This window comes from Symphalangus syndactylus, chromosome 8 (genome assembly GCF_028878055.3).
Source record: "Symphalangus syndactylus isolate Jambi chromosome 8, NHGRI_mSymSyn1-v2.1_pri, whole genome shotgun sequence".
NCBI lineage: Eukaryota > Metazoa > Chordata > Mammalia > Primates > Hylobatidae > Symphalangus > Symphalangus syndactylus.
In genome coordinates this window covers 35,913,957-35,941,838 of record NC_072430.2, presented here as the reverse complement: position 1 = coordinate 35,941,838, position 27,882 = coordinate 35,913,957, and the positions used below count along the sequence as shown (strand labels likewise).

At 40.1% G+C, this 27,882-nt stretch overlaps 2 protein-coding genes and 1 pseudogene across 3 annotated transcripts in view; 2 read left to right on the top strand and 1 right to left on the bottom strand.

The window, feature by feature from the left end:
* The window catches only part of CEP128 (centrosomal protein 128), a 636,715-nt gene that overhangs the window by 475,823 nt on the left and 133,010 nt on the right, over nt 1–27,882 (bottom strand). The window lies entirely within an intron of this gene.
* TSHR (thyroid stimulating hormone receptor) overlaps nt 1–27,882 on the top strand; it is a 168,020-nt gene that overhangs the window by 17,534 nt on the left and 122,604 nt on the right. The window lies entirely within an intron of this gene.
* Nucleotides 9,550–10,662, top strand: LOC129487306 (G protein-coupled receptor associated sorting protein 3-like; annotated as a pseudogene).

Below are 27,882 nucleotides of genomic sequence, written 5' to 3'. Positions count from 1 at the left end.
CTGAGACCCAGAAATGTCATCTTTTTTGACTTTTATGTCACAGCCAGTAAGTGAAAGAGTAAGAATTCAAATTCATGTCTCCTAACTATAAATCCAAACCTCCTTCTACTATTCCATGGCTATCTTGCTAAATCTGGTCGATTTTCTCTCCCTCTCCCTCCCCTCCTCCTCTCTCAGGTGATGTGAAATTCACACAACATAAAATTAACCATTTTCAAGTATACCTACCATTCAGTGGCATTGAGTACATTCACAATAGTGTACAGCCAGCACCTGTATCTAGTTCCAAACTATTTTCATCATCTCAAAGGGGAGTTCATGCCGATTAAGCAGTCATTCCCCATTCCCCACTCCTCCCAGCCCCTGGAAACCAGGAATCTGCTCTCCGTACACATGGGTCTACCTATTCTGGATATTTTATGTAAATGGAATCCTACCATATGTGACCTTTGTATATGACTTCTTTCACTTAGCATAATGCTTTCAAGTTTCATCTACATTGTAGGCTGACAAAGAATATGGGCAATCAGACAAGTGACCCAAAGGGAAAACAGATGTAAACAGGCCTGGCTAAAGCTTGCAGCAATTTTTGGACAGATTCATTTCTAACACATCAATGTAGATAGCAGCCCCATTCCATGCTCTAATACCTTATACCTTAGATACAAAAATCTGAACATCAAAAAGTCTATGTACTTGGCCAGATGCGGTGGCTCACGCCTGTAATCCCAGCACTTTGGGAGGCCGAGGCGGGCAGATCACGAGGTCAGGAGATCAAGACCATCCTGGCTAACACAGTGAAACCCCGTCTCTACTAAAAATACAAAAAATTAGCCAGGCGAGGTGGCGGGCACCTGTAGTCCCAGCTACTCGGGAGGCTGAGGCAGGAGAATGGTGTGAACCCGGGAGGCAGAGCTTGCAGTGAGCCGAGATCCTGCCACTGCACTCCAGCCTGGGCAACAGCAAGACTCTGCTTCAAAAAAAAAACAAAAAAAAAACTGTGTGCTTATTCTCAGAGGCTTAAAGCTACAAAACATACTTTCCCGCGTCGAAAGGTTTTAAGAGTTCCCATCTTGTGAAGGAGGCTGTTTCTAGCCAGTTGGCAGAGGAGCACTATGCATTTATCCCTTCTGGATCTCATGGCAATCTTAGGCAACATTTCTAGAAAGTGGTGACTTAATAGCAATGCATGAAGCCATTATTCATAACATTCTTATGAGTCGATATTCATGCAAAGGGCTTTTCTCTGTTATAAGGAAGCTGAAGAACAATTCAAACAATATCCTATTTCTATCGATGTTTCTTATAATAATATTGGCTTCTATACCTTTTTTCTATCTCCATTAACAAATTTAACCAATGTGCCAAGAAAGAAAATTTGCTGTGAATTAGAAAACGTTTAAATGAGAGACATAAATTATTCTTCACCTTATGTTTACCAGAGCTTGCTTCTCAGTTATTTTTCCCCAACCTGCTTTAGATGTGGAGGCAGAAGAGGTGTGGTATAATTCTTATCTCCCACTGTCGCCCTGTGTGGGAGATTCTATTTACACAATTCACAGGATGAACAAATTAGTAAGATCTGTAAAATCTGCTCTCCCCACATTGAGTGATTGTACGGAGCTCATGAGCTAATGCTGGTAGCATGATGTAACAGAATACACCTTGATCGCAGGTTAGCTATTATTATGAATGCAGTAGTAGGTCTGAGAGCCTGTCAGATGTGGCCTGATTTAACCCTCGGTGTGAGCATTATATCAATTTGTGGAGGGCAAGCTTCCATGCAGGGACCATCCAGCAGCTGTTTGGCATCAGGGTGGCACAGCTTTATTAGGAAGAGCAACACTTGTCTACTTTTCAAAGGGGACATTTTAAAGACTTCCAAGAGTTCTCATCTTCTTCCAGATATATTCATTCCCAGTAGGGTAAAGGGACTGAAATTCTAACTAGGGGGGTCTCTGTGCCAATACAGCCCATAAATCTGTAAGAAGGATTTATCTGTTCTGTGTCAGAGTTTGGCTGAAAATCCTGTTAGTATTGCCAAACCCTCCAGATGCCCATATTTAATGCTTGGTTGGCCTTAGGTAGCATAACCAAATTGCCATTTCCCAACCACCCTCAATCCCTGGAATCTAAAACAACAAAGCCAGAAGCTCTGAAATGTGCTTTACGAAGCATGAAAGAATCTTTCAAGGCTCTGTCTGATTCAGTTCTGTGTGATGATAGAAGGTCTAATGTACTTATGAAGGATTCCTTTTACTAGTAAGAAACTTGGCACTTTACAGAAAGTATGTATTTCACGACCAAAAAAATAGGGTGGCTTGGAGGGATTGTGCTTTCTTTTTGTATTGTATCCAATATCTTCAGTATCAACAGCAGCAAAATAGAGAGGAAAAATTTCTGGTATAAAGCTATGTCAGCTAAAAGTCGTGGTGAAGAGCAGAGGACAGTTTTCCACTGAATTCAGGGAAATTATTGCGTGACTATGTGAAAAGACCACTTCACAGTAAGAGTGGTAAGTAGAAATGGACAGTGGAATTCAGGAGACCTTCCATAAGTCCTAAGTATCTTAGCAAGGCACTTAATCATTCTGTGTCTTACCTTTTGTATCTATTAAAGGAAAACTGTAAGATGGTCCTGTCCTATTTCAGAGAACTGTTAGGAAGAGCAAGGACATCATTGTTCAAATGTTCCTGAAGTTCTTCCTATTCAGGGATAATCTTCCCCATTCAGCAGAGTAAGACTATGGGAGGTTATTGTTTGTCACATATTTTGAAGAACACAAATGTATTGTACAGGGATTCTGAAAGAACTTGACTATAAAACAAAGCAACACAAATGAAGTATTTCGTTTAAAAGAATCTACACCCATCCTTTTCTTCTACACTTTTGTAGCAATACAAGATGAGTCCCTCCACCTACATCCATATTCTTTTGGTTTCCTCACCCTATTTTGACTTTCTCCTCCCTCTCCTACTCGCTCAGATGCTTTTCACAGCTATCTAAACACACTCAAGTATCTTCCCTCTAAAAAAAATTTCACTCCATAGTTCTCACATTTGCGTCCACCTACCACTCCTTCCCTGCCTCTATCCTTCCCTTCACAGCTAAATGTTCATAAGGAGCTTCCTCATGTTGCTCTTCTGATTTTTTTACTCCCCATTCACCATTTAGCTTGGTGCAATCTGGCTTTTGCCCCTATTACTCAATTGAAAAAGTTCTTGCCAAAGTCATGTTAACAACCTTTGTTGAAAATCCAAAGGACATTTTAGATCCTTTCCTAAGTCAAATGCTCAGTAGCTTTTGTCACTGCTGACTGCTTCCCTTGGTTTTCTCCACATCACACTGCTCGATTGCCTGGTGCCTTAGTTTGGGTCTTCTGAGCAGCACAGGAGGCAGGGCTGCCGTTGCATAATGGGGTGGATACTGAGCTGGTTAGGTGTGCCAACTGCACTCCTTGCAGCTTAACAGCAAGTGCATTTTTTTTTTTTTTTTGAGACAGGGTTTCACTCTGTTGCCCAGGCTGTAGTGCAATGGCACAATCTCGGCTCACTGAAAGCTCCGCCTCCCGGGTTCACGCCATTCTCCTGCCTCAGCCTCCCGAGTAGCTGGGACTACAGGCACCCGCCACCACACCCAGCTAATTTTTTGTATTTTTAGTAGAGACGGGGCTTCACCATGTTAGCCAGGATGGTCTCAATCTCCTGACCTCGTGATCTGCCCGCCTCGGCCTCCCAAAGTGCTGGGATTATAGGCGTGAGCAAGTACATTCTTAAACGAAGCCCTCACTTCCACAACAGCCACAGCCCACCCCTTGCAAGATATAGATCTGCTTCTCCACATACCTTTGGGGAACAGATTATCCAGGATTCCAGTGGGCCTGTCTTCCTGAGGAGAAACTTGAAAGAGGTAACTTAGGGAGTAGTCGGACCCCTGTTGCTGTAGTTGGTCTGTCTGGGATCACAGTTGGTACTTATCATCTCTCTCCCACTGTTCATTTTAAATTCCCCCTCAGCTTTCACCTCTGCTGGTCTTGATGACTTATCTGCTGATATGATCAAAGCTTTTATTTTTGAGGGCCTGAACCCATAGTAACCACACTTTTCTTAGGCTGGGGTTATTGGACTTGTTTGTCTATAGTCACAATTGAGCAAGTATGTCCAACTGGATCATCTGAGTTCCAAATATATTTCTCCCTGCTCTCATTGTGTAATAGCAGCCCTGCTTCTTGCTCCTGATCAGGGTCAGTTACTCCTAACAAGATACTGACTTCTCCTTCAGCCTGCTGGTCTCTGTATACAAGAAGCCCTGAATGCAGTCATAGCCTGAGTTCTCCACAGAGCCTAGTATTATAGGAAGAGGAAACACAGACTCTTTCAGCGAATCATCGAATGTGATAAGTGGACTCTCTCCTGCTTCTGCCCAATGGTTCCCAGACCCATATATTCTTCCTAATTGGGATAACATCCATATAGAGGTTTGTGACTCAGTGTCTAGCCTACGTGATGATACCCCACCATAGCAGATGCCATGATGTAGGCAATTGCCTACAAATTGGCATTCCAGTTGTGCCTTTGGTAGGCTCTTGCGTTGCTCTGTAGAGCTACCTGCCTCTGGATTATGTGGTATGTGATAAAACCAGAGGATCCCATGGTCACAGGCTCACTCGTCTCCTCCTCTGTGAAGTGTGTCTCTCATGGTCGGATGCTGTGTTATATGGAATTCTATGTCTGTGGATCACTTTCAAATCCTCCAGCTAGTAGTGCTGCCTGGGACTTTGTAGGTAAGAAAGGCAAACAGTTATCGAGAATAAATGTTTACTACCATGACAATAATTCACAGGCCCTTCCAGGAAGAAATGGCTCAAGGTGTCATAAAGTGGCCATGTGATCCCTGTTGTACTGCTCAGGTTTGATCCCTGGTATACCACTTTCCACTAGACAAATTGCTGCTGAGTCTGCCTGACATGCTGACTTAATGTGTTCTGCAGAGCTCAGCTCACAAGGGGCAGTTTAGAATGCATAGTTACTGGCTTCCAGGGTCAAATATTCAGTCTCAAATAGGGCTCAGTAGCACCCCAAGAGATGTTTTTCTGCACTGCAGATGGTGTGGCCTCACTCTAGAACTCCAGAGTACTGTATTTTGATTCTTCTATGAAGGCTTGCCATAAACTCCACACCACACTACCTCTTTTTTCACTTTTCACTCTTCCAACACAATAGAGTCTATGAGATCATATGGCCCAAGAGGCAGGGCTGCTTGTACCACAGCCTGGTGCTGCAAAGTCCTGCTCAGGCCCTATTCCAAGTTGACAGACTTCCATGTTAACTGATACATGGGCGAAGCAATCTTTCTACAGTATTCGATTCAATGAATAAATCACAGCTTATTTGTCCATTTTCTTAGATATAAACAAAAGTATAACAACTCTTAACTGTAAGTTCTGAGTTTAGTCTTCAGCTCTTTCTAATATCCCCTTGGACCAGATATAGGCCTTCTCATACAGTGTTCACTTGTTTGTCAGTTGCTGTCAACTTTATCTCAGCATTAGCTGTCTGTAGTAGCTTCAGACTTCACAAAAACCCAGCTAATTTCTTCATCCTTGTATTCATTGCTTTCCTTCATCTTCCTTGCCTCCCCCTCAACAACATCCCTCCAACACACACACACACACACACACACACACACACACACACATACACTTTTCTAAAGCATGAACATTGCACAGGCCAGGAAAGTTCTCTCACAGAACTTTCTTCCACGCCATCATTGATTAAAGTTTTTAGTAATTGGGCTGCCACCTTGTGCCACAGACTATCTGTGCCCCCTGTGCCACCCAGAACAGGATCCTCATTACCAGCTTTCAGGAAGTGATCTGCTCCCAAAACCCCATTTTACCTCCCTGCTTTCTCAGACCAATTCCAGTACCAACTGTGTCAGTTCAGTTATTCTGGGAAGCAGATGCTCAGACAGAGTTAGGAGGGCAAGTGGTTCATTGAAAGATAACATCTGTGAAAGATAAAGGGGGAGAGCCCCAGACTGTGCTACAGATCTGACAAAGTCTTGGCCAAACCAATGCGGAGCTCTAGAGCAAAGACTGCCTGTTAGAGGAACCCACATTGGGCATAGAGGCCAGTCTCTAGAGCCGCTGCCATGCTCAGCCCTGGGCTGTGGGCTTCCCAGGAAGAGTAGAGCCTTGGTTAAAACACTGTGACAGTTCCTGCAGGTGCTGCAGATGGAGGCTGGCAGCTAACTGCCTCCTGACAGTTACACAGAAAGCTGTTTCCTGGAGGGAGATCTGAGTGGTGCATGTCTGTGGCTGCCATACCCATTTTCTTTTTCATCTTCTCTGTTTGCACATCTTCCTTTCTGTACCAGCTTCTCTTTCTTCCTCTACCTATCATTTGAATGATGCTGGATGGTTTGAGGTTCTTATCTCATGCCACACTTCTCCAGCCTCACCTACTCCCATTCATACATCTAATGAGATTCTAATGAATTTGAATTTCAGATCTCTAAGCCAGGTCTCTTTTCTGAGCACTAAACTTATTTCATCCAATTGCTCACTAAAATATCATACAGTGTCCTTATATTTAACATTTCCAAAGGTGACATTATTATCTTCTTGGCCAAAGCTATCTGTATACCCATCTCAGTGAATGGATCCATCAGTTACCCAGATGCTCAAAGCAGCATAGTCATCTGCAACAACATGGATTAACCTGGAGGACATCATGTTAAGTGAAATTGGCCAGACACAGACAGACAAATGCTGCATGATCTCATGCATATGTGGAGTCTAACAACATTGATCTCATAGAAGCATCATGCATACGTGGAGTCTAACATCATGCATATGTGGAGTCTAACAACATTGATCTCATAGAAGCAGAGAGTAGAATAGTGGTTACCAAAGGCTGTGCAGAGGGTAAGGGGAGGAAGAAATGAGGAGAGGTTGGTCAACAGGTACAAAGTTACAGTTAGGTAGGAGGAATAAATTCTGATGTTCTATTGCACAGTAGGGTGACTATGTTAACAATAATGTATTGTATATTTCCAAATAGCTAGAAGAGATGATGTTGAATGTTCTCACCACAAAGAAATGATAAATGTTTGAGGTGATGGATTTGCGAATTACTCTGATTTGATCATTACACAATGTATACATGTATCAAAACAGCATACCATGTTCCAAAAATATGTGCTAATTAAAAATAAGAGAAAACTAAAAACATAAAATCAGTATTTAAAGACAAAGAAAAACAGACACATAGGATTATTCTTGATACTTTCTTCTCACTCATCCCTAATATCAAATCCATTATTAATTATTTCTAGTCTAAATATATCTTGAATCTCTCTCCATTTCATTTGTTTTCATCTGAGTTCTCACCACTAACATTTTTTTCCACCTGAATGGAAATGGAGTTTCTTTTGTTCTTGCTAAACATAGCAGTCAGGGTGATCAGCCTGTACTGCGGATGGGGTCTCGGTCTCTTGAGTAAATTACGCTATTGGCTTCCATTGCTCTTCAGAAAATTTCAGACTCTTCACATGGTTTATGAAGGCCCCGTGATCTGGCCCTACTTGCTCCTCTTTGCAGGCAGATCTTTTACTAGTTTCCCTCCACTTCAGTCACTTCTATTATTTCAGCCACTTTGAACTATTTTTATATTCTAGAATTTTATTTCAGCCACTTCGAACTATTTTTACATCCTAGAATGTGTCATTCACTCTGCTGCTCTTATTGCTTGCACAAGCTATTCCTTTTTATGGGAACATTCTTTATTTCCACTCTTGTTTTTTTTCTATAATTAACCCTTTTCCATCTTTAATGCATATGAAAGCACAAAAATAGCAATACAGATAACTATGTGCTATCATCAAAATTAACCAGAAGTTAACAATTGGCTTTAACTTAGCTTTCCCTTTTATTTTTTAAATAAATAAAATGTTACAGCAACAGCTAAAGCTCTGCCACTACCCACTTTTTCCTTCTCTCCCCACGCAGGGATTAAGATACAATTTTATTGTTTTTGTACCCTCTCTTGCTGTTAAGAAATCTGCCACCAGCTCAGTTATCTTTCTCTTGATGCTTTCATCTTTGACTTTTATTTGCTTTTAAGGTCTCTTTGTCTTTAATGTTTAACAGTTTTCCTGTAATATGTGTAGATATTGATGAATTTTTATTTACCCTGCTTTGAATTCATTGTTCTAGTTTGAATGAGAAGTTCTTAGCCATTATCTCTTTAATATTGTCTGTCCTCATTTTCTCTATTCTTTTCTCATGTGAGTCCTATTAGATGTAAGTTGGATCATCCATCTTTCATTCTTGCCTTTTAACTTCCTTTTTGTGTTTTCTAATGTGATATCTCTCTGTGCTACATTTTATCTAGTTTCTTAGCTTTACATACATTTCCAGGCCACTATTCTTCAGCTAACTACTCTTCTGTCTAATCCATTTATGTTATATTTCAGTTGTCTGTTCTGTTTCATATATCTGTTCATTTTTGTGGTTTTGATCATGTCTTTTATGTCTTGAATTACTTTAAAAAAACTTATTTTGTAATCACTTTGAAATCATTCTATTCTCTGTAATTCTTTGGGGTGTCAGTTTGAAAATTGTGAGATCTTAATGGCTCTTTCATGGTGAATTGTTACCTTTTTATTTTATAATTTAGGATTATAAACTCATTTATCGTTGAGAAAATGGCTCAAGGGGAGTTCCACATTTGTTTCCAATAGCAACATCAGGGATTTCACTGCTCAGGGATATATTTTATGATACTATCTCAGCTTGGGAGGTGTCTCAGCCATCCAGTAGTTTAAATGCCAACCAAAACACACAAGTTTATGGGCAAGTGCATGGTTCCAGATTCTCAAGAAGGCTTTTTTAAAAATAGAATATTGAGTTTGATGCAGTGGCGTCGGGGGAGGGACTCCTCTTTGCCATTTAGATCATGGGGAAAGCAGTGGGAATCCAAGTGAGGAGCAGCCAGAGGACAACAGAGGAGAGGATGGGAGGCTGACGACCTGGGCCCTGGGCCTGTGAAGGCTGGGACTCTTCTCTAGCTAGAGGACTCTTCTTCTATGGGAAGGATAGCATCTTCTGAGGACCCCTGCTATGGTGAGCAGGCTGACATACGTGGTGATGAGGTCTGTTCCTTTCTAGGTTCCTGTAGAGATCTGTAGGTAGCTGTTCACTAGGAAGTTAACTAAGAAAGAGAACAAAAACTATTCACTTGGATCCAAGGCCCATCACTGCTGGTGGCTGTGGTGGCTTTGGATTGTCGGAACACCATCAGCTTCAGCAGGTCTGCACTAGCGAACAATCATTCTTCCCTAGCCCAAGCGTGCCTCTGCCCTCTGTATCATTGACAGAGGCTGCATGCTTGGCAAGAGAACATAGTGACTGCTGAACTGAAAGTTGACTCTAACTCTCACTACCAAGCTTTTCCCTGACCCAGTGAAAGAGTATTAAGACATCAACCTAGCACACGTTGAGAACCAAGGCCAAGATGGACAGGGCCAAGTAACTGGGCTTCGACCATGACTGGGACTAAGAATAAGACAAGAGCCCAGGCCAAAACGGAAAAGAGGCTGCTATACAAGCTAAAGCTGGAGAAGATAGGGAGGCTACAGGTGTGGTTAGGCCTGTAGCCAATACCTGGGCCAAAGCAAAAGACAAGCCAGGGTCTCCGACAGATGCAGTGGCAGAGATGAAGGCAGTGTCTAAGAACAAGGTCGGTGCCGAGATGAAGGAAGGAGCCCCTGTCAGAGCCTAAGGCTCTGGGCAAAGCCACTGGAGATTTCAGTCCCAAGGCTGGGAATGAGTCCACCAGCTCCACATGTAAAAATGGGGCTGGTATTGACACCTGGGTCTGGGCTGAGGAAGAGGCCACTATCAATTCCTGGTTTGGAAATGGAGAAGAGGCTGGTAATCACTCCGGTGCTAAGAATGACAAACCTGAAATTGGTGCCCAGGTCTGTGCTGAGGAGTTGGAGCCTGTGGCTGGGGCCAGTTGCAAACCTAGGTCTGGGGCTGAGGAAGAGGAGGAAGAGAATGTCATTGGGAACTGGTTTTGGGAAGGAGATGATGCTAGTTTTGACCCTAATCCTAAATCTGTGAGTAGGATAGTTAGATCTCAGCCTGTGGATGAAATTAATGAAAAAAAAAAAATAGGCCCAAGGACTGGCCTGAGGTAACTATCTGGCCCAAAGCCCCTGCTGTAACTCCAGCAGTGTTCGGATTAGATCCCAGGCACCTGAGGCAAGCCCTCCTTCATATACTGTTTTGGCCTCAGCTGAAGAAAATGCCTATTCTTTGCCTGTGGCAACAGCCTGCCCTTCTAGGAACACTCACTCATGCTCACAGCCCATCCCTGAGTGTCCTTTTGGTTCCAACCCTTGCATCCAGACCACAGATGAGATTAGAGCCAAATCAGGATTAGAGAGGTAAATGGGATTAAGCCATTTGCTTGCCCTTGCAAAATGGAACGCTATGTGGACTCTGAGGAATTTGAACAACTTGTTAGCTTACTTAAGTCAACTACTGATCCTCTTGTTCATAAGAGAGCACAGATTGCAATGGGTATCCATAACGTTCACCCATTTGCCCAAGAGTTTATTAATGAAACATCTTTGAGGTTTTCTGACAGTTAAGAAACTAAAACAAGATCATACTGTAAATATGTATGTAACTTGCTTCCCCCCAGTTGTGTATTGTAAACATCTTTGCATGTCAATAAATATGCCTCTACAACAACAACAACAACAAAATAGAATATATACAAGGGATATACAAACTTTGGTCAGTAGGAAGATTTTTGCTGACTCACATTTTCATTAAGTGTATAGCACTTTGACATTCCTAATTTTGTAGCAATATCTTAATTCCAACTCTGCCTGTCACATGTGCTGACATCTCTTCTTACCTAGTGTCTGCATTAAAATCCAAACACCCAGGATCCTGCGGCTGGCGATTCCTTCTCCATGATCATCTTTCTACCTCTTGAGCACTCACAGAGCTTGTTACTGTTTTCAGTTCTTTCATAATATCTGGGGAGTTCTTGGAGTTCTAGAGAGTTCAGCTATTCGTTTGAAATAATTGTTATGTTTTATCTAACATTTATTGGTGGTCAAAGTGGGAAGGTTTGGGGATTATGCAGACTTCATCTTTCAGTTCCTAGATTATTCATTGTCCAGATATTTATTGTCTTGGGGACTATATTGGGTATTGAAGAGAGTTGGTAAAAAATATAGATAGAGAGAGAGAGAGATAGAAATAGATCCTACACTGTTAACTTTACGATAAAAGTAGACATTGGTTTCTCCAGGCTTTCTCTAACTTTTCTCAAATCTCAAAATTAGCTATTACACGTAGCTAACTCATTGTATATTTCCTCATTCTATCATTCTTTTTTTTTTTTTTTTTTTTTTTGAGACAGAGTTTCGCTCTTGTTGCCCAGGCTGGAGTATAATGGCACAGTCTCGGCTCACTGTAACCTCTCCCTCCTGGGTTCAGGCAATTCTCCTGCCTCAGCCTTCCAAGTAACTGGGATTACAGGCTCCCACCACCACTCCCTGCTAATTTTTGTATTTTTAGTAGAGATGGGGTTTCAGTGTGTTGGCCAGCCTGGTCTCAAACACTTGACCTCAGGTGATCCGCCCACCTTGGCCTCCCAAAGTGCTGAGATTGCAGGCGTGAGCCACCACTCCCGGCCTCATTCTATCATTCTATCACACTATTTTAATTATATGTTAATTTGTCTGTATCATCTTCAAGATTGTAAGTTATGAGAAAATGGTAAAGCATGTCCTTCTGATTAGTTATTCCACAGTGTCTTGCACAAAGTCCACCACATTGCAGAAACAAGATTATTATTGCTGAACACAGTTGCTTCAGAAAGTACTTGAGAGTTGTCAGTATCTTTTAAGAAAATTCAATTATCAGCCTGTTTTTCCCAACATTCATGCACTATCCACCTTTCCTTTTTCTCAAGTTTGTTCTCCTCTGTATGTAAATTATCTCAAGCCTCCTGTATCCTTAAAAACAAGGAAAAAAAGGAAACAGTAATACCTTCCCTAGTTTCCTGGATCTAAGGATTGTATTCTATAACTCCTTCTGTCAAATATTACACAGTTTACCATTCCTGCATTTATAAGCTCTTTTAAAAGCCAGCCAAAGCAATCCTGGTGCTTCCCAGATGCCAGTTCCATAGGAATATTGGTCCCCCATGAGGCAATTTGCTAAAGCACTCTGGCTCTTTCCTGATGTCTGCACTTATGACTCATGGCTGATTTGATTATTTCCCAGTGACTCCCTGAATCCCTTGCTTGTTTCTATACTTCAACCCTATTTCGATTTTCTTACACTAATTATGTTTTAAACATTAATTATGTTTTAGGCTTGATTCAAGTCTTATTCTGCATCCCACACTTTTTAAAAAAATAAAAAACAAAACCGTTTTATTGCATCCCATGCTTTTAATTGACAGCTCAATTCACCCCTGGGATTTCTCCATCGGGTCACGCAGCTCTGAAAGCTCTCTATTGCCCCCTTCTGGTAGCTGGCAGACTAGTTCCTCAATTAGCTTACATCGTCAATGTTAACCTTGTTGCTTGATGTTGCTATGCCTCAGATACTAGTATCTTCCTTTCTTTCTTATATTCTTCACTGCCGCTGTTTCTTCATCATCTATTTTTTCCTCATTCCTTTCAGACTGACTTCTGCTGCCTCCAGCCTTCTACCAAAACTTGCCATCCCATTGATACAAGGGCCTTTCAAGTCTTCTGGATGATCTCTGTATAAGAAAATATTGCCCTTCCCTTTCCTACTTAGCCACAACACTTTATTCTAAGAACTTGAAGTTCTATTAGAAATTATCTACTCTAGGAGTCTTCAAATTTGACAACAGATTAAAATTGCCAGAACAACTTAAAAATACCGTTTCCTGGGCCCCCTTCCTGAAAATGCTCACCTTTTAGGTCTGAGGTAGAGGTCTCTTTTGACCTATTGTCAGCATTAAAATCCAAACTCCCATTTGAACTTTAATTTAAATGTATTTATTCAGTTAGGTAAATCATGCATTGGGTAAAAATTTAAACAATACTTAAATCCACCCTTCCTGTATAAGTGTTCTTACAAGCTATAGAGCAATACCTGAGACTGGGTAATTGATAAAGAAAAGAGGTTTATTTGGCACAGAGTTATGCAACCTGTACAGGAAGCATGATGCTGGCATCTACTTGGCTTCTGGGGAAGCCTCAGGAAACTTACAGTTATGGCAGAAGGTGAAGGGGAAGTAGGCATGGAGGAAGGGGGTGGGGAAGTGCCACACACTTTTAAATGACCAGATCTCATGAGAGCTCACTCACTATCATGAGAACAGCACAACAGGGGATATCTACCCACCATGATCTAATCACCTCCCACCCGGCCCCACCTCCAACATTGAGGATTACAATTTGACCTGAGATTTGGACAGGGACACAGATCCAAACCATATCACTTCCCCTTAGTTTCCTTACATTTCCTCTCCTAAGGCAATCCTTGTTAACAGTTTCTTAAGGATCCATGTAGGCACAAATTCCATATTCTAAATACATGTCTCAACTGATTTGGATACATTTGGTCTGCTAAGCTTGAGGAGCCTCTGATTTAATTCACCCCTCTCATCTTCCTTGAAATTCTTTCATCTTTCGACATCCTTTGTGCTGACTGTCGAACATCTCTGATAGTTCGAATCTGTCTTCTTGGTCCACGCCTCCTACTTTTTCTGACTGTTTAATGTGGGCATTCCCCCAAACTACTCCCCTTGATCTTCTTTTCTGTCTATATTTTCTTTCCTGACACATCTCTCCAGACCTATGAGTCACTCACAGAATATACTCAGATCACTTGCGCCAACATCTCAAGCTAGCCACACACCAGTATTTTTTCTACCAGTTAGACATTTCTGTCTAGTTGTCTGGGAGCATCTCAAATTCAGCATCCAAAATGAACTCACCTTTCTGTTAACAAAACTACTTATGCTTCTCTTTTTCCCTTTGTCCTTCCTTCTGTTATCATTGACTCCTCCTCTGCCTCTTTTATGTTAATTGCACCTTGAAATGCCCCACACTTCCCTTCCCTCCACTTCAGTTTCATTTGTTACAGTATTTTTTACACTAGCTTCACTTGTGGTTACCACTTCCCTGCCCACCGCTCATAAGCCCCTTGAGGATTCTTGAGGGCAGCAACTATATTTTCTTTATTTCTATGTTCTCGGCACCTCACTCACTCTCTCATAGTAGGTATTCCATAGATATGTTGGGTCAATGAATATCTGTTAAAGCTCAAATTTTTAACATGGCAGTCGACATCTTCCATTTCTGATTTACCTCTTTAATTTAGATAACTTAATTTACACCTTGCCACAACCAAACTGGACAATTCACAGCTCTCCTGCATGCACATTGCAATCTTCCTTTTATACTTCTTTGTTTATGCTTTTCTTTCTGCTTGAAATGCTCATCTGCTCCCTGCCTATCAAAATCATACAAATCCTTCAAGTCTCAGATCAAATGCCTTATTCTTCCCAAAGGCTTCCCAAATCCTTAAGTCCTAGGTTCCCACAGCATGTGGATTGCACTTTAGTCTCACTTCTGTTCGACTAAATTTATAAAATCATTGGATTTTAGTTGTGGAAGACACTTTAGAGGTTACCTAAGACAACCCTATATTTTACAGCTAAGGGAACTGAGACCCAGAAAGAGTAAATGTCTTGCTCAAGATTAAATATCAGCCAGTGGCCAATGGAGCCAGACCTAGAACCCAAATCTCCTGAATTGTTTTCCAGAGCTATGCCGCCTATGCAATTGTTTTAGCTTCTCTTCCAGACCATTAGTGCCAAAAGTCAAGGATTAAATTTTACTCAGCTTTAATTCCCTTATAATATCCAATGTAGCGCCTTTCATATAGTAGGTTCACAAAAGCTATACTGGATTGAAATGAACATTTAATGTACTGGTGAATAGATATTTTTAGCCAGAGTTCCCTGGAAAACAGTGTGAGGCAGAGATTACTTGCTGATGTGAGAGTAAGGAGAAACAAAAGGCAGGAAGGGCTAAGGGACAATACAGTGACTACTGCTTCCCAGCGAACCTGGAAACCCAGCAGAGAATGTGGCAAGTGGTCTGTACATCCAGGCAAGGTATCTGTGGACAGGCTATATGGACCCATGCCTTGGGGCAGTTCATAATAAGCAATTTACTGTCCCCATATCTTCTCATATCCTTTTTCCCACCCATCAAAGTTACTCCCCTGCACTTCCAGTTCTGTCATCTGGCCCCTTTGATGGCTCTTTGGAAAGCCAGATTCCATGCCCTGTGGGAAGGTTCCTTGGTTGAGTCCAGAGTGGAAGAGGATGCAAGTAAGATATGTCCGATAAAAAAAGCTTTGAACCTACACCTGTTACTTAACCCTGTTACTTGAGATTGTTACTATGTTGGTTTTTGAAATCCATTGATGCTGGAAACACAAAACTGGTGGTGGCTTTCTTTAAGAGACAGGCTGAAACAGAAATTTTTTTCTTTTTTTAGACGGAGTTTCGCTCTTGTTGTCCAGGCTGGAGCGCAATGGCACAGTCTCAACCTCCACCTGCTGCCTTAGCCTTCCCAGTAGCTGGGATTACAGGCACCCACCACCACTCCTGGCTAATTTTTGTATTGTTAGTAGAGACGGGGTTTCACCATGTTGGCCAAGCTGGTCTCGAACTCCTGACCTCAGGTGATCCACCCACCTCGGCCTCCCAAAGTGCTGAGATTACAGGCATGAGCCACTGTGCCTGGCCAAAACAGATAATTTTTAAATGTTTTGTGCAAGTTAACAGTGATATTCATGAAGAGAATGATTAAAGTACAGCTTGAATAAGTTCTGATTTTTCTCTCTTAAGAATAATGTGCAAATCCATATATGACTTTTAAAAATCATCAGATTTCAATGTTTTCTCATATGATGTTATGATTCTACATTAAAAGAACTATAAACTCTTCTAATTAAATTACTCAAGATAGGGCAAAAGAATCCATGACTCTTTGTCCTCAAATATAACTCACACCCGAAATGCAAGTTGTTCACCAGTGCACATGACAAAAAACACCTAAGTGGGGGGAAGAATTCTTTCTTTCAGACAAGTGGTTTTACCTACTTAAAAAAAGCCTTGAAAACTTGGACACCCTTCAAGAGCCTCTGAATATTTTTATTCAGCAGAAATTCCAGCCCAGATGTTCAATAACTCAGGTTTGTTTTAAAAGAGGAAATAAAGAAACAAATTTTTGTAAAGAAAGGGCAAAATTTGAAAGCAATTAATGGTGACATGTCCAAGAATTTTGCTTCATTTTATTATGAACGCAACCATTCTTTCCAAATTTTATCGTCAGATATTGGAGAAGAGAGAGGAAAAAAGTCTGGGAATTAGAGATAAAATTCAACATAAAGGAGACATTTTAAATCCTAGTCAAGAGGAAAGGAAGAGTGATGGCTAAGCTGACTGCCAAAAGACATTGTAAAGTTACCAGATAACAACAAGGGATAATAGAAGGGCCTAGGGACGTTCTGTTCATAGACTTCAAACTTGGAAAGGTGTCCTGCAGACCAAGACCTGCTGACCTAGCAGTGGCAAAGTTGCCTTAAATGAATTCACACCGGCAAGCCTGGAGGGATTACGTCTCTTGATGCTAAAGTGATTCAGTCATACATATCTGAGGGCACTAGGTGAAATTTCTGGAGAATCTTGGAAAATAAGTGTCGGACCAGAAAGATAGGACCACTTTGTTCTGGTTTACTTTGAAAGGATAAAAGGTGCTTTTCATTTGCTGGATCACTTAAATGCTCTAAGCCTCTGGTTCTCCTATAAACTGGGGACTATTTACTAGCCCCATTTATCTACCAGAATTGTTTTGATAATTTTAAAAAAAGATATGCAAGCTAATCATAAATTCTAAATCAATATAAAAATGGGCTGGGCGTGGTGGCTCACGCCTGTAATCCCAGCACTTTGGGAGGCCGAGGCAGGCAGATCACGAGGTCAAGAGATCAAAACTATCTTGGCCAACATGGTGAAACCCTGTCTCTACTAAAAATACAAAAATTAGCTGGGCGTGGTGGCACATGCCAGTAGTCCCAGCTACTTGGGAGGCTGAGTCAGGAGAATCCCTTGAACCCAGGAGGCAGAGGTTGCAGTGAGCCGAGATCATGCCACTGCACTCCAGCCTGGCGACAGAGAGACTCTATATCAAAAAAAAGATATTGAGTGACTATTTAAGTCTCTTTCTTCTTTGCATTTTCATTGCACTTTACACATGCTACTGTTGTAGATCTTACTGTGTTGCATGGTGGAGAGGTTTATGTCCAGTTTCCCAACTGGAATGTGAAATACTCAAGAGGACAGACATCAACTTATTTTTCATATGACCCCCCCAAACCCAAAACAAGGATTAGCATTTAATGAGTGCTTAACAAATACTTGCTGAATGCAGCAAGATTAAAAAAATAATCTCAGCAGACTGTGCTGCAAAACAGAATTGCAAGATGATACCTAACTAAGATAAATATAAACCCTACATTTGACTCTAAATAATAAATTGCACAATTATTGGATTGTAAAGTCCTAGTCCAGAGGTCATGGTAAAAACATCTGAGAGCTGCAGTTAACTATAAAAAGAGACAAGAGACAGATGCAGTTTCTAAAAATATTAATATTAACTTATTAATACTAGCATAGAATCATGGGAAATGATTGGAACCAAGAGAAATGATAGTCTCACTGCGTTGCTTGTGGGTCAAATCACATTTTAAGAGGAATTGATAAACTAGAGTAAATTCAGGTGACTCCATCTAATAGGATAGACAGTACCCCATGCTATACCAAAACGAGTTGAAAGAGCTCAAGTAGGGCTCTGGGGAAGAGAAAAATAAAACATAGATTTGAGCTGTCTTCAGTTATTTAAAGGAGATCCAGTGTTGTCCTAGTAGGCAAAACTTAGATCAAAAAAAATTGTACTCCCAAATTTGATTATCACATATCAGATTTGGATTCAGTAAGAAGAACTGTTCTAAAGATCACAGCTGTTCAACAATGGAATGGACTCCTCTGGACGGTAGAGAGATTGTGTCACACAATACCTGGGGCTTAGACATTTCTTGTAATCCTGTCAGTACTTAGCATAGCTCTGGATACACAATCCATAGTCACTAAATATTTTTCACAGATTGATGCTAGGGAAAATAATAATATTTAACTATGAGTATATGCCTACTCTGCCCAGTAATGTTTAGTATTGAACTAGAGATCTAGATTAGTGATCTCCAGATTTAATTCATTGTATACTCCTATCAGTAAAGTTTTTGAAAAGGTACTCCTAATATATACATTTATTTACAAATTCTATACTATACTACTCTATTAATTGTCACACCGAATACACGTTTATAAAACACAAATAATATAAAGGCAAAAATATGAGATAAAGAAAAATAAATGTTAATGTGTTTTCTTTCTGCACACCAATGGATCATCATGGCCATCCCACTTTGCAGAGCACTGGTCTATAATTAAGGGATTTAATATCTGTCTCAAATACCTGGATATTTTAGGCCCTTCTGAGTCTGAATGATCTACATATCTATCTTAATTTTTTCACTTCTCTTTTCCCATGTAGACAAAAACAGAATTAAAAAAAAGTTAAGTGATGTTCTACCATTTCTATACAGTTGATCCTTGAGCAACACAAGTTTGAACTTCACAGGTCCACTTATATGAGGATTTTTTTTCAATAAAAGTAACACTGAGTATGCTGCCTCTTCTGCATCGCCTTGCACATCCTCCATCTCTTCCATCTCTGACACAGTGAGACAGCAAGACCAACCCTCCTCTTCCTTTTCCTCCTTAGCCTACTCAACATGAAGATGACAAGGATGGGGACCTTTATGATGAGTCGCTTCCACTTAATGAATAGTAAATACAGTTTCTCTTCCTTATGATTTTCTTAATAACGTTTTTTTTCTAGCTTACTTTATTGTAAAAGTACAGTTTGCAATACATATGCAAAAAAAGTCTTCACTGACTGTTTATGTTATCAGTAAGGGCTCTAGTCAGCAGTAGGCTATTAGTAATCGTTTTAAAAAGCCACTTATAGATTCAATGCTATTCCCATTAAACTACCTTTGACATTCTTCACAGAATTAGTAAAATAATCTATTTAAAAATTTATATGAAACCATAGAAGAGACCAAATAGCCAAAGCAATCCTAAGCAAAAAGAATAAAGCTGGAAGCATCACGCTACCCAACTTCAAACTATACTACAGGGCTAGAGTAACCAAAACAGCCTGATACTGGTAAAAGAACCAACACATAGACCAATGGAACAGAATAAAGAACCTAGAAGACCACACACATACAACTATTTGATCTTTGACAAACCAAGCAAAAGCAAGCAATGAGGAAAGGATTCCCTGTCCAATAAATGGTGCTGAGATATCGGGCTAGCCATATGCGGAAGATTGAAACTGAACCCTCTCCTTACACCATATACAAAAATTAACTCAAGATGGATTAAAGACTTAAATGTAAAACCCAAAACTATAAAAACCTTGGAAGACAACCCAGCCAGTACCACTCAGGACATAGGCACGGGCAAAGATTTCATGACAAAGATGCCAAAAGCAATTGCAACAAAAGCAAAAATTGACAAATAGAATCTAATTAAACTAAAGTGCTTCAATTTACTTTGTTGAGAGTATAAAAAAAAACACTATCAACAGAGTAAACAGGCAACCTACAGAATGGGAGAAAAAATTCACAAACTATGCATCTGACAAAGGTCTAATAACCAGCATCTATAACAGACTTAAATTTACAAAGAAAAAATAAATAACCCCATTAAAAGGTGGGCAAAGGACATGAAGACATACATGTGGCCAAAAATCATATGAAAAAAAGCACAACGTCACTGATTATTGGAGAAATGCAAATCAAAACCACAATGAGGTACCATCTCATGCCAATCAGAATGGCTATTAAAAGTTAAAAGAAATGATTTTACCCTGTTAGAAGTGTAAATTAATTCAGCCATTGTGGAAGACAATGCGGTGATTCCTCAAAGACCTAAAGACAGAAATACCATTCAACCCAGCAATCCCATTACCGGATATATACTCGTGGGAATATAAATCATTCTGTTATAAAGACAATGCATGCATATGTTTATTTCAGCACTATTCAGAATAGCAGAGATATGGAGTCAACCTAAATGTCCATCAATGATAGACTGGATTAGGAAAATGTGGTACATATACACTATGGAATACTATGCAGCCATAAAAAAGAATGAAATCATGTTCTTTGCAGGGACATGGATGGAGCTGGAGGTCATTATCCTCAGCAAACTTACACAGGAACAGAAAACCAAATCCCACATATTCTCACTTATAAGTGGGAGTTAAATGATGAGAACACATGGATGCATAGAGGGGAACAGTACACACTGGGGCCTTTCAGAGGCTGGAGGATGGGAGGAGGGAGAGGATTAGGAAAAACAACTAATGGGTACCAGGCTTAATACCCGGGTAATGAAATAATCTGTACAACAAACTCCCATGACACAAGTTTACCTGTGCAGCAAACCTGCACTTGTATCCCTGAACTTTAAATAAAAGTTAAAAAAAAAGAGGAAGAAAGGGTAGCAAACACACCTTCTTGCTACAAAAGAAAAAAATAAAACAGTAGGCTATTCGTAGTTAAGTTTTGGGGGAGTCAAAAGTTATGTGCAAATTTTTGATTATGCAATTGTCGACACTCCTAAACCCCTGCATTGTCAAGGGTGAACTGTATGTGTTTTTGTAAGTCTTTTTATGAAAATATTTTTAAATGTCAGTTTTTTGTTGACCCTGCATGATTGTGATAGAATTTTTCTACCTTGTGTTTCCAAAACAGATGTTGTTCCCTTATAATACATTTTACAAAATCGCAACTGCAGAGTGTTTTGTTGAAGTGATCATCTTAAATGAATGCATGAGCAGTAACCGGATCAATCATTCTTATTCCTGTCAAGCTTTCAATTACATTCCAGAGTCCCAACACAAACCTAGCAGCTTGTTGGAATATCTAGATGCCCTTTGCTTCTAGATTCTCCCTCTTTCCTCAGAGATTTGGATTACCTTTAAATGAGCATTATCTGATATGATGCCACAGTTTCCATGATTAGTATTCGTTTTTTTTAAACTTTCGTCTATGATCTAGTAAGTGACGATGACTGGTTTATTGCAAAATTTTCTGAATCACTTTGCTCTGTCATATTAAACTTTCAGCTAACCAGCAGAGGGAGCACAAAGAGACGCACTGGTTTCATCTCAGTGTACAGGGAGTCTAGTTACTAAGTGGACGAAGAACTCCCGCACATTCAGATCTGGTCCTCAACGGCAAGAAGCACTGTTCGAGCAATCAGGAAAATCTGGGCTTTAAGCAGTGGCACCACTACGAATTTATTCTCTTCCAAGATTACTTGGAATTCCTATAGCAGTGGGGGAGGGGGGACTCTCTATTGTACTAGTTCCTCCTTAAATTTTAAAGAAATTGAGCCCGTGGACTGAGGTGGGTGCGGAAGGTGGGATGCAGAGGAAACAAAAATTTCTTCTCATCTAGCTTCCACTCCAAATCTGTTTCTCCCAGAGAAAATACAAGACTTAGCAGTGGTGTATGAAGTCTCTTGCTGCTCTATTCTCTAGGAAACCTAATATGAAATCATTAAGCTACTGAATGTCAGTTTCTTCAACCGTAAAGAAGACAATTATTGCTGTTATTATTGTTACTACTACTACTACCACCACCACCATTACCACCATTACTATCCATTTAGTGACTTCTGTTTTCTCTACTTAATCTCCCTTATTCAGCATATCAGCCCTAAGAGGTAGATTTTATTGCTCCCATTTTACAGATGAGGAACTGGAGGCTTAAAGAGATTGAAGAACTCAACCAATGTCAAGCAACTAGAAAGGATACTTGAACAAAATGTCTCTGATTCCAAAGCTCCATGCTTTTCATCTGTGTTGGTAATAAAAAGAATAATACCATATCACAGTTATATTATACATTACAAAGCAGTTTAACCTTTATCATCCCCACCTCAGGATAATTCTGTGAGCTAAACACAGACCAATAGTAACATTCACCCCTCCCTATCTCTCTTTACCTCTTTAGCTCCCATTTTTTAAAAAAAGTAATTAAGGAAACTAAAGCTTACAACATGTAAGGGATTTTTCTAAGGTCACATAGATGAAAAATGGATTTGGGATTAAATGGTTTATTCCTGTAGTTGCCACATCATGCTGCTTTGCCACATAGAGAGGAAGAGACCCAGCTTTGCCTCCAACTAGCTCTTTTACCCTAAAATGATCATTTAAACCCTGGAGTTCTTGCTATACAAAATAGATGAGAATAACAATACTAATTAATACTTATGTTAACAACCTCATGGTATTCACAAAGATCAAATGAAACATGTATATAGTTATAAAATAAGCAAATAATATACAGACAAATATAATTCTATTGTAAGATTATCCTGGGTTAGAAACTAGGTTATGTCTGACTTCTGGCAAAATTACAGGACAGGCCAGGTTAGTGTTTAATCTGCCTACCTCCCAATCCCCAGGTAGCTGTTGCCTGAAAAGGCATCAGAAGATACTTAAGAGACAGGAGATTGTTCATATTTACTTGATTTTTTGGATGAGGCTGTTGTCTGCACCGTCCCATGAGGTGGTATTTACCTACTTGGGAAGCTCATTCTCCCATTTGGGACTTGGAAGCATTCTCATTGTACAACAGTGAGAGCTGTTATTACATCATTATGAACCATCCCAGTGCCCATCTGATATAGTTAATAACAAGGATTAATGAAGTAATTTAAAAGGAAGAAATAGAATCCTTGCCCTGATCCAAGACAAAGGGACAAAAAAAATTTCTTTCTGAAATTTGAGGGAAAAAAATATTGGTTGCTTCTATTCTTTTAAGACACCGCCTGAAAAAAGTCACAGTGTGTGTTGTTATGTGGGAAATAAGAAGAGTATTGGGGCAGGCAATCATTCATATGCTAGATTTCTTTGTTCAAATCAATATTGTTTGAGTGCTAACACTGTGCTAGGTGCTGGAAATGCAATGCTGAACAGAACAGATAAGTTGCCCACACTTTCATGGAATTTGTATTTTAGAAAGACAGCCAACAATGATCAAATAATTACACGTTTGGTGGGTGTTACAAAGGAGAAAAACAGACTTCCATTATGACCCCTTACGTAATCACAATGCAATATCTTGAAGTTATTACTTATAAAAATCAAGCAGAAGCTACTGCTGCACACTAGAGAACTTTAAATGATTTCCAACATCGAGAAACTTGAATTTCTTAAGTAGTAGTTATTATAAAAAGAAATTGGAATGGCTAATCTTGGCTGTCTCTCTAAAGCCAATATAAAGAAAATGAGTGATACACAACATTATCTTGACCTCACTGACAACTAGATAGCCTAAGAAACAGTGTGTGAAATAGAGTAGAAGGAAGAATCAAAGGACATATTTTATAAGAATAATGAGTTCTGCTTTCTTTTCCCCTTCTGGGCTATAATATTTTTTGTCTCTTTTGTAATCATACCCTCTTGGAAAGCCACTGGCTTGGACTGATTTATGCCTGCTACAGATTTTTCCTTCCAAAAGTACATCTCCATGACTAAGGAAATGGGCTGTCTCAGGTTGGCTGGTTCCATCAAGAACACTTAAAACTTGATTGCACAATTGTAAAACCAACTGGGGTCTTAGCATCAACTTGCATTTTCTCATTGGCATCCAATTTTGAGGATATCATATTGCTTGGAGAAGAAAGAGGCCGTAGTTACTGTAATTTTCATGGACTTACAGAGTTTTAGAGACTTGGATATCATGTACTTTAACCTCACATCCAGTATAAGAATCTCCTGTACCTGATTCATGATATTCATCTTTTGAATACATACGGTAAAAAGAGCTCACTTCTCATTTTTGAAGAATTCTGTTATTCTTTTTTATATTGGAGAAAATCTACCACCATTAGTCTTAGATATGTTCACCAGAGCCCTCATGGACCAAATCAGAAGTAATCATTTGTACTTAAAGACTTTCTTCCTCTTCACCACTAACAAGTCTTTTCTCTCCTAGGCTAAACATTCCAGGTGTTTCCTCCATTCTGTATACAACATGATCCTCCAAATTGCTCCCATTTTGGATGATGGAGCTTGAGGAAGTGGAAGATCAAAATGTTAGTGTGTGTTATCTAACATATTTGCTCTTTCTCTCAGTTTTGTAACATTAGCAGGTTTGATCAGTATTTCACCTGTGCTGCAATTCACATTGATAATTAAAGTATACAGGGCTACTTTAATTATAAAGCTAAAAGTGGATTTTTTTCCATTAACATTGCCAGATAGGATGACTTGCCAACTCATTCTCTTTGGGTCTGGAAAATGCCCAATGAAGTCATATTGACTCTAAAATCAAGCTCTGGATTTGAAGATGCTGCCATGCTGTTGAGTCAAAAGAATATATTATTTTTGATTTCTGTTAGACCAGTAATTTTAGTAACTTTGGCAAAAGGAATATAAAAACAAGCAATCTCCAACTTACAGGGATACACTGCAGAAGTCAGTTGTTTGGAATGTATTTCACATGAGTATTAAATTTTGGGGGAAGACTACCAAATTTTTTTTTTTTTTTTTTTTGAGACAGAGTCTCGCCCTGTCACCCAGGCTGGAGTGCAGTGGTATGATCTCAGCTCACTGCAACTTCCGCCTCCCGGATTCAAGCAATTCTCCAGCCTCAGACTCCTGAGTAGCTGGGACTACAGGTGTATGCCATCACACCTGGCTAATTTTTTGTATTTTAGTAGAGACAGGGTTTCACCATGTTGCCCAGGCTGGTCTCGAACTCCTGAGCTCAGGTAATCCGCCTGCCTCGGCCTCTCAAAGTGCTGGGATTACAGGCATGAGCCAATGCACCCGGCCAAAATCTTTAACTCCTAAGACAACTGACATTGTAATACCACCCCAGAAATCAGTTGCAAACCAGAATGTCATTTCAGGTTCTTTAACTGAACATGTACCATAAGCACCACTAGAAATATTTTGACATCTAGCACAATGTTTAACAATGTTTTTCTGGATTCGGATGACCAGGATCACTGCTGGGAACACCAGGAATATTTTCATGCTTTTATTCTCCTACCCAATTGAGTTAAGGATCCCTGGCCCCACATCTGCTGAATAAAGAAAACTGGGATCCTTGTGGCCTGAATCTGGTGGTGGCTGGGAAGGTAAGACGCAGTGATAGATGCTACGGAGCTTCTGGAAGAAAGCCTGCCTGCCGTTGGGGTACACTCCTCAGTCTTCATGGGTCCCAGTCGGACTCCCATTCTCTCTTTCCCTCCACGTCAGCCTGATTCATGGCCTCTTCACACTCATTCTCTCGCTCTCTCCTCCTCTTCTCTCTTCCTCGGGGGTCATGACAAAATCTTCCAGTTTTGTTTCACTTATCCCTTAAGCACCCTCCAATGCTTTAACAGTTTTCTAAGGTTTGTTTTTCTCCTGCTGGGTAGCTAATGAATTAATTAAGAAGGGAATATTGCTAGTTGCAAAAGGGAAGTGGGGTCTATAAAGGATCTCTCCAGTGGCAGCCTCTGTCTCTCAATCTCTCCAATTCTGTCTCACTTACAGCTGGCAGGGAGAGGCAGAATCACCTGCAGGTGCTACTTGTGGGCTGAGTAAAATGCACCAACTTTTCAAGGAAAAGCAAGGACAGGCTATTCTAGGCCTTAAGGGAAAGATGGTGAGGTAGGTCTGACATCTGACCTTTGATGAGAACACAGAACAGGACTTCTCCGTGGGAGTTGGGAGTAAGAAGTTGGGAACTAACTTTTATTTTTTTTTAACTCTTAATTGCATTCATTTTATGCTGAATTTATTCCCATGCCATAAGTTTGTGTTTCCTCAGTTTCTTCTGAGATATCTTTTTTCCTTCTGTACAACAGAAACATCATATGTTGCAGAGATATCAGCACAAAAGAAACTTACTGAATCCTTATGGAAAAGGAACAAATTGTTCCAGGTTGCTCCTCTTCAGGTTTAGGAACGATTTGTTCCTTTTCAGTAAGGATCATCTTGCTGTGGCAGGGAGAGTGCACGCATGGGTTAATCCGACCATGAGCTCTATAAGGCCAGTAGCAAATCTTAGGTGCTTTATTCACCTGGATATGCTCAATGACCAGAGAACCTACATCTACACCCTTAAGTTCAGCATTTCTCTCAGCATTTATAAACATGTGCAGCAAAAATTCAGCACTCATTTTGGGCCACCAACCCTGTGTCCAGCCCCACTGCTTGGCCTGGGCACCACAAACTCGCCCATTGTAACGTCGGAATGGTACACGCTGTTTCTGTGAAGTGGCATCTTTCAGATACTTGGTGGCTTTTCGTATAGGCACTCCCTTGTTGGCCTGGGCAGTTTCACGAGTGTTCTTAAAGGAAACACAACTATTTGAAACTCTTGATTTGCCTGATTTTGAGGGGTTTTCTGGGTCGAGTGAATAGCAAACCATTTTCACAGATCACCTCAGGCCACTTAGGGGAAGAGTAGGACTAACTTTCTTGATCTTGCTTTTGCCTGCCTTCTCTTTTCACAAAGGAACAGATGTTCTCAACCCTTCCCAAGGCCAATCTTTCACCATCATTCGTTTCTCTTCCTCCCCTTCTAAGACACACTTGGCTATTGCAGAAACACAGTTCCTTAAACACAAGTCCAAAATTCAAACAGCTCTGAACATTGAAATTTTTTGACAACCTACATTGCAGCAGAATTTGGCCCAAACTGACATGAGGTGATATCATCTTTATTTACTCACATATTTACTACAAAAACATCAATTATCAATGTGATTGTTTCAAAGTACAGCCCCAGATCCTGCTTGAGTATAATCAGACATATGTATATTACCTTTCTAAAATCTGAAAAACTTTGAATTCTGAAATACATCTGGCCCCAAATTTTCTGGGTAAGGGATTATAGCCCTTTATTTCCTGTTTTCCTACATCTTTCTCTTTCTAGCTAAGTGTAAAAGAGCATAGACTTTGGTAACCCGAGCTGAATTCAAATCCTATCTCTAATATCAGTTGTGTGTGATTTTGCTCTGTTTACTTAACCCGTCTGTGCTTCAGTTTCCCCATTTGTAAAATAGGGATAATAGTATTACCTATCTCAGTGTTGTTGTGAAGATTTAATTGAGTTAATCTATGGAGAGTGCTTAGAGTAATCTCTAGCACATAGTAAGCACTATAGGTTTGCTATTATCATCAACCTTAATCCTTCACTCTACCCAAAAATATTACCTAACGTCCCAATTATAAAATCCCTGCTCTTCGCCCTATTCCCTCCATAGTTAACCCTCTATCCATTTTTTTCCACTCATGCCATAAACACAAAAACATTTGTCATTAGTTACCATTGACTACTCTTCAACTGGCTGAAATCTGGTTTGCTCTCCTATTTCTCAACTCTATGGTAATTTCTCTCATTAAGGTCCCTAATGCCTCTTAACTGCCAATTTAAAAGACTGCTCTTTAGTTTCTTTTGTGCTGATATTTCTGCAACATATAATATTCTGTGACAAATAGACTCAGTTCTCCCTCTACTAGTAGAATTTTCATTCTACTGCTCCGGTGACTCACTCATTAAAGGTTGACCTCCCCACGTATTTCATCCTTTGTCCTTTTTGTACAGTACACATGCTCCTTAGAAAAGTCTCATCCAATATGAAGTGT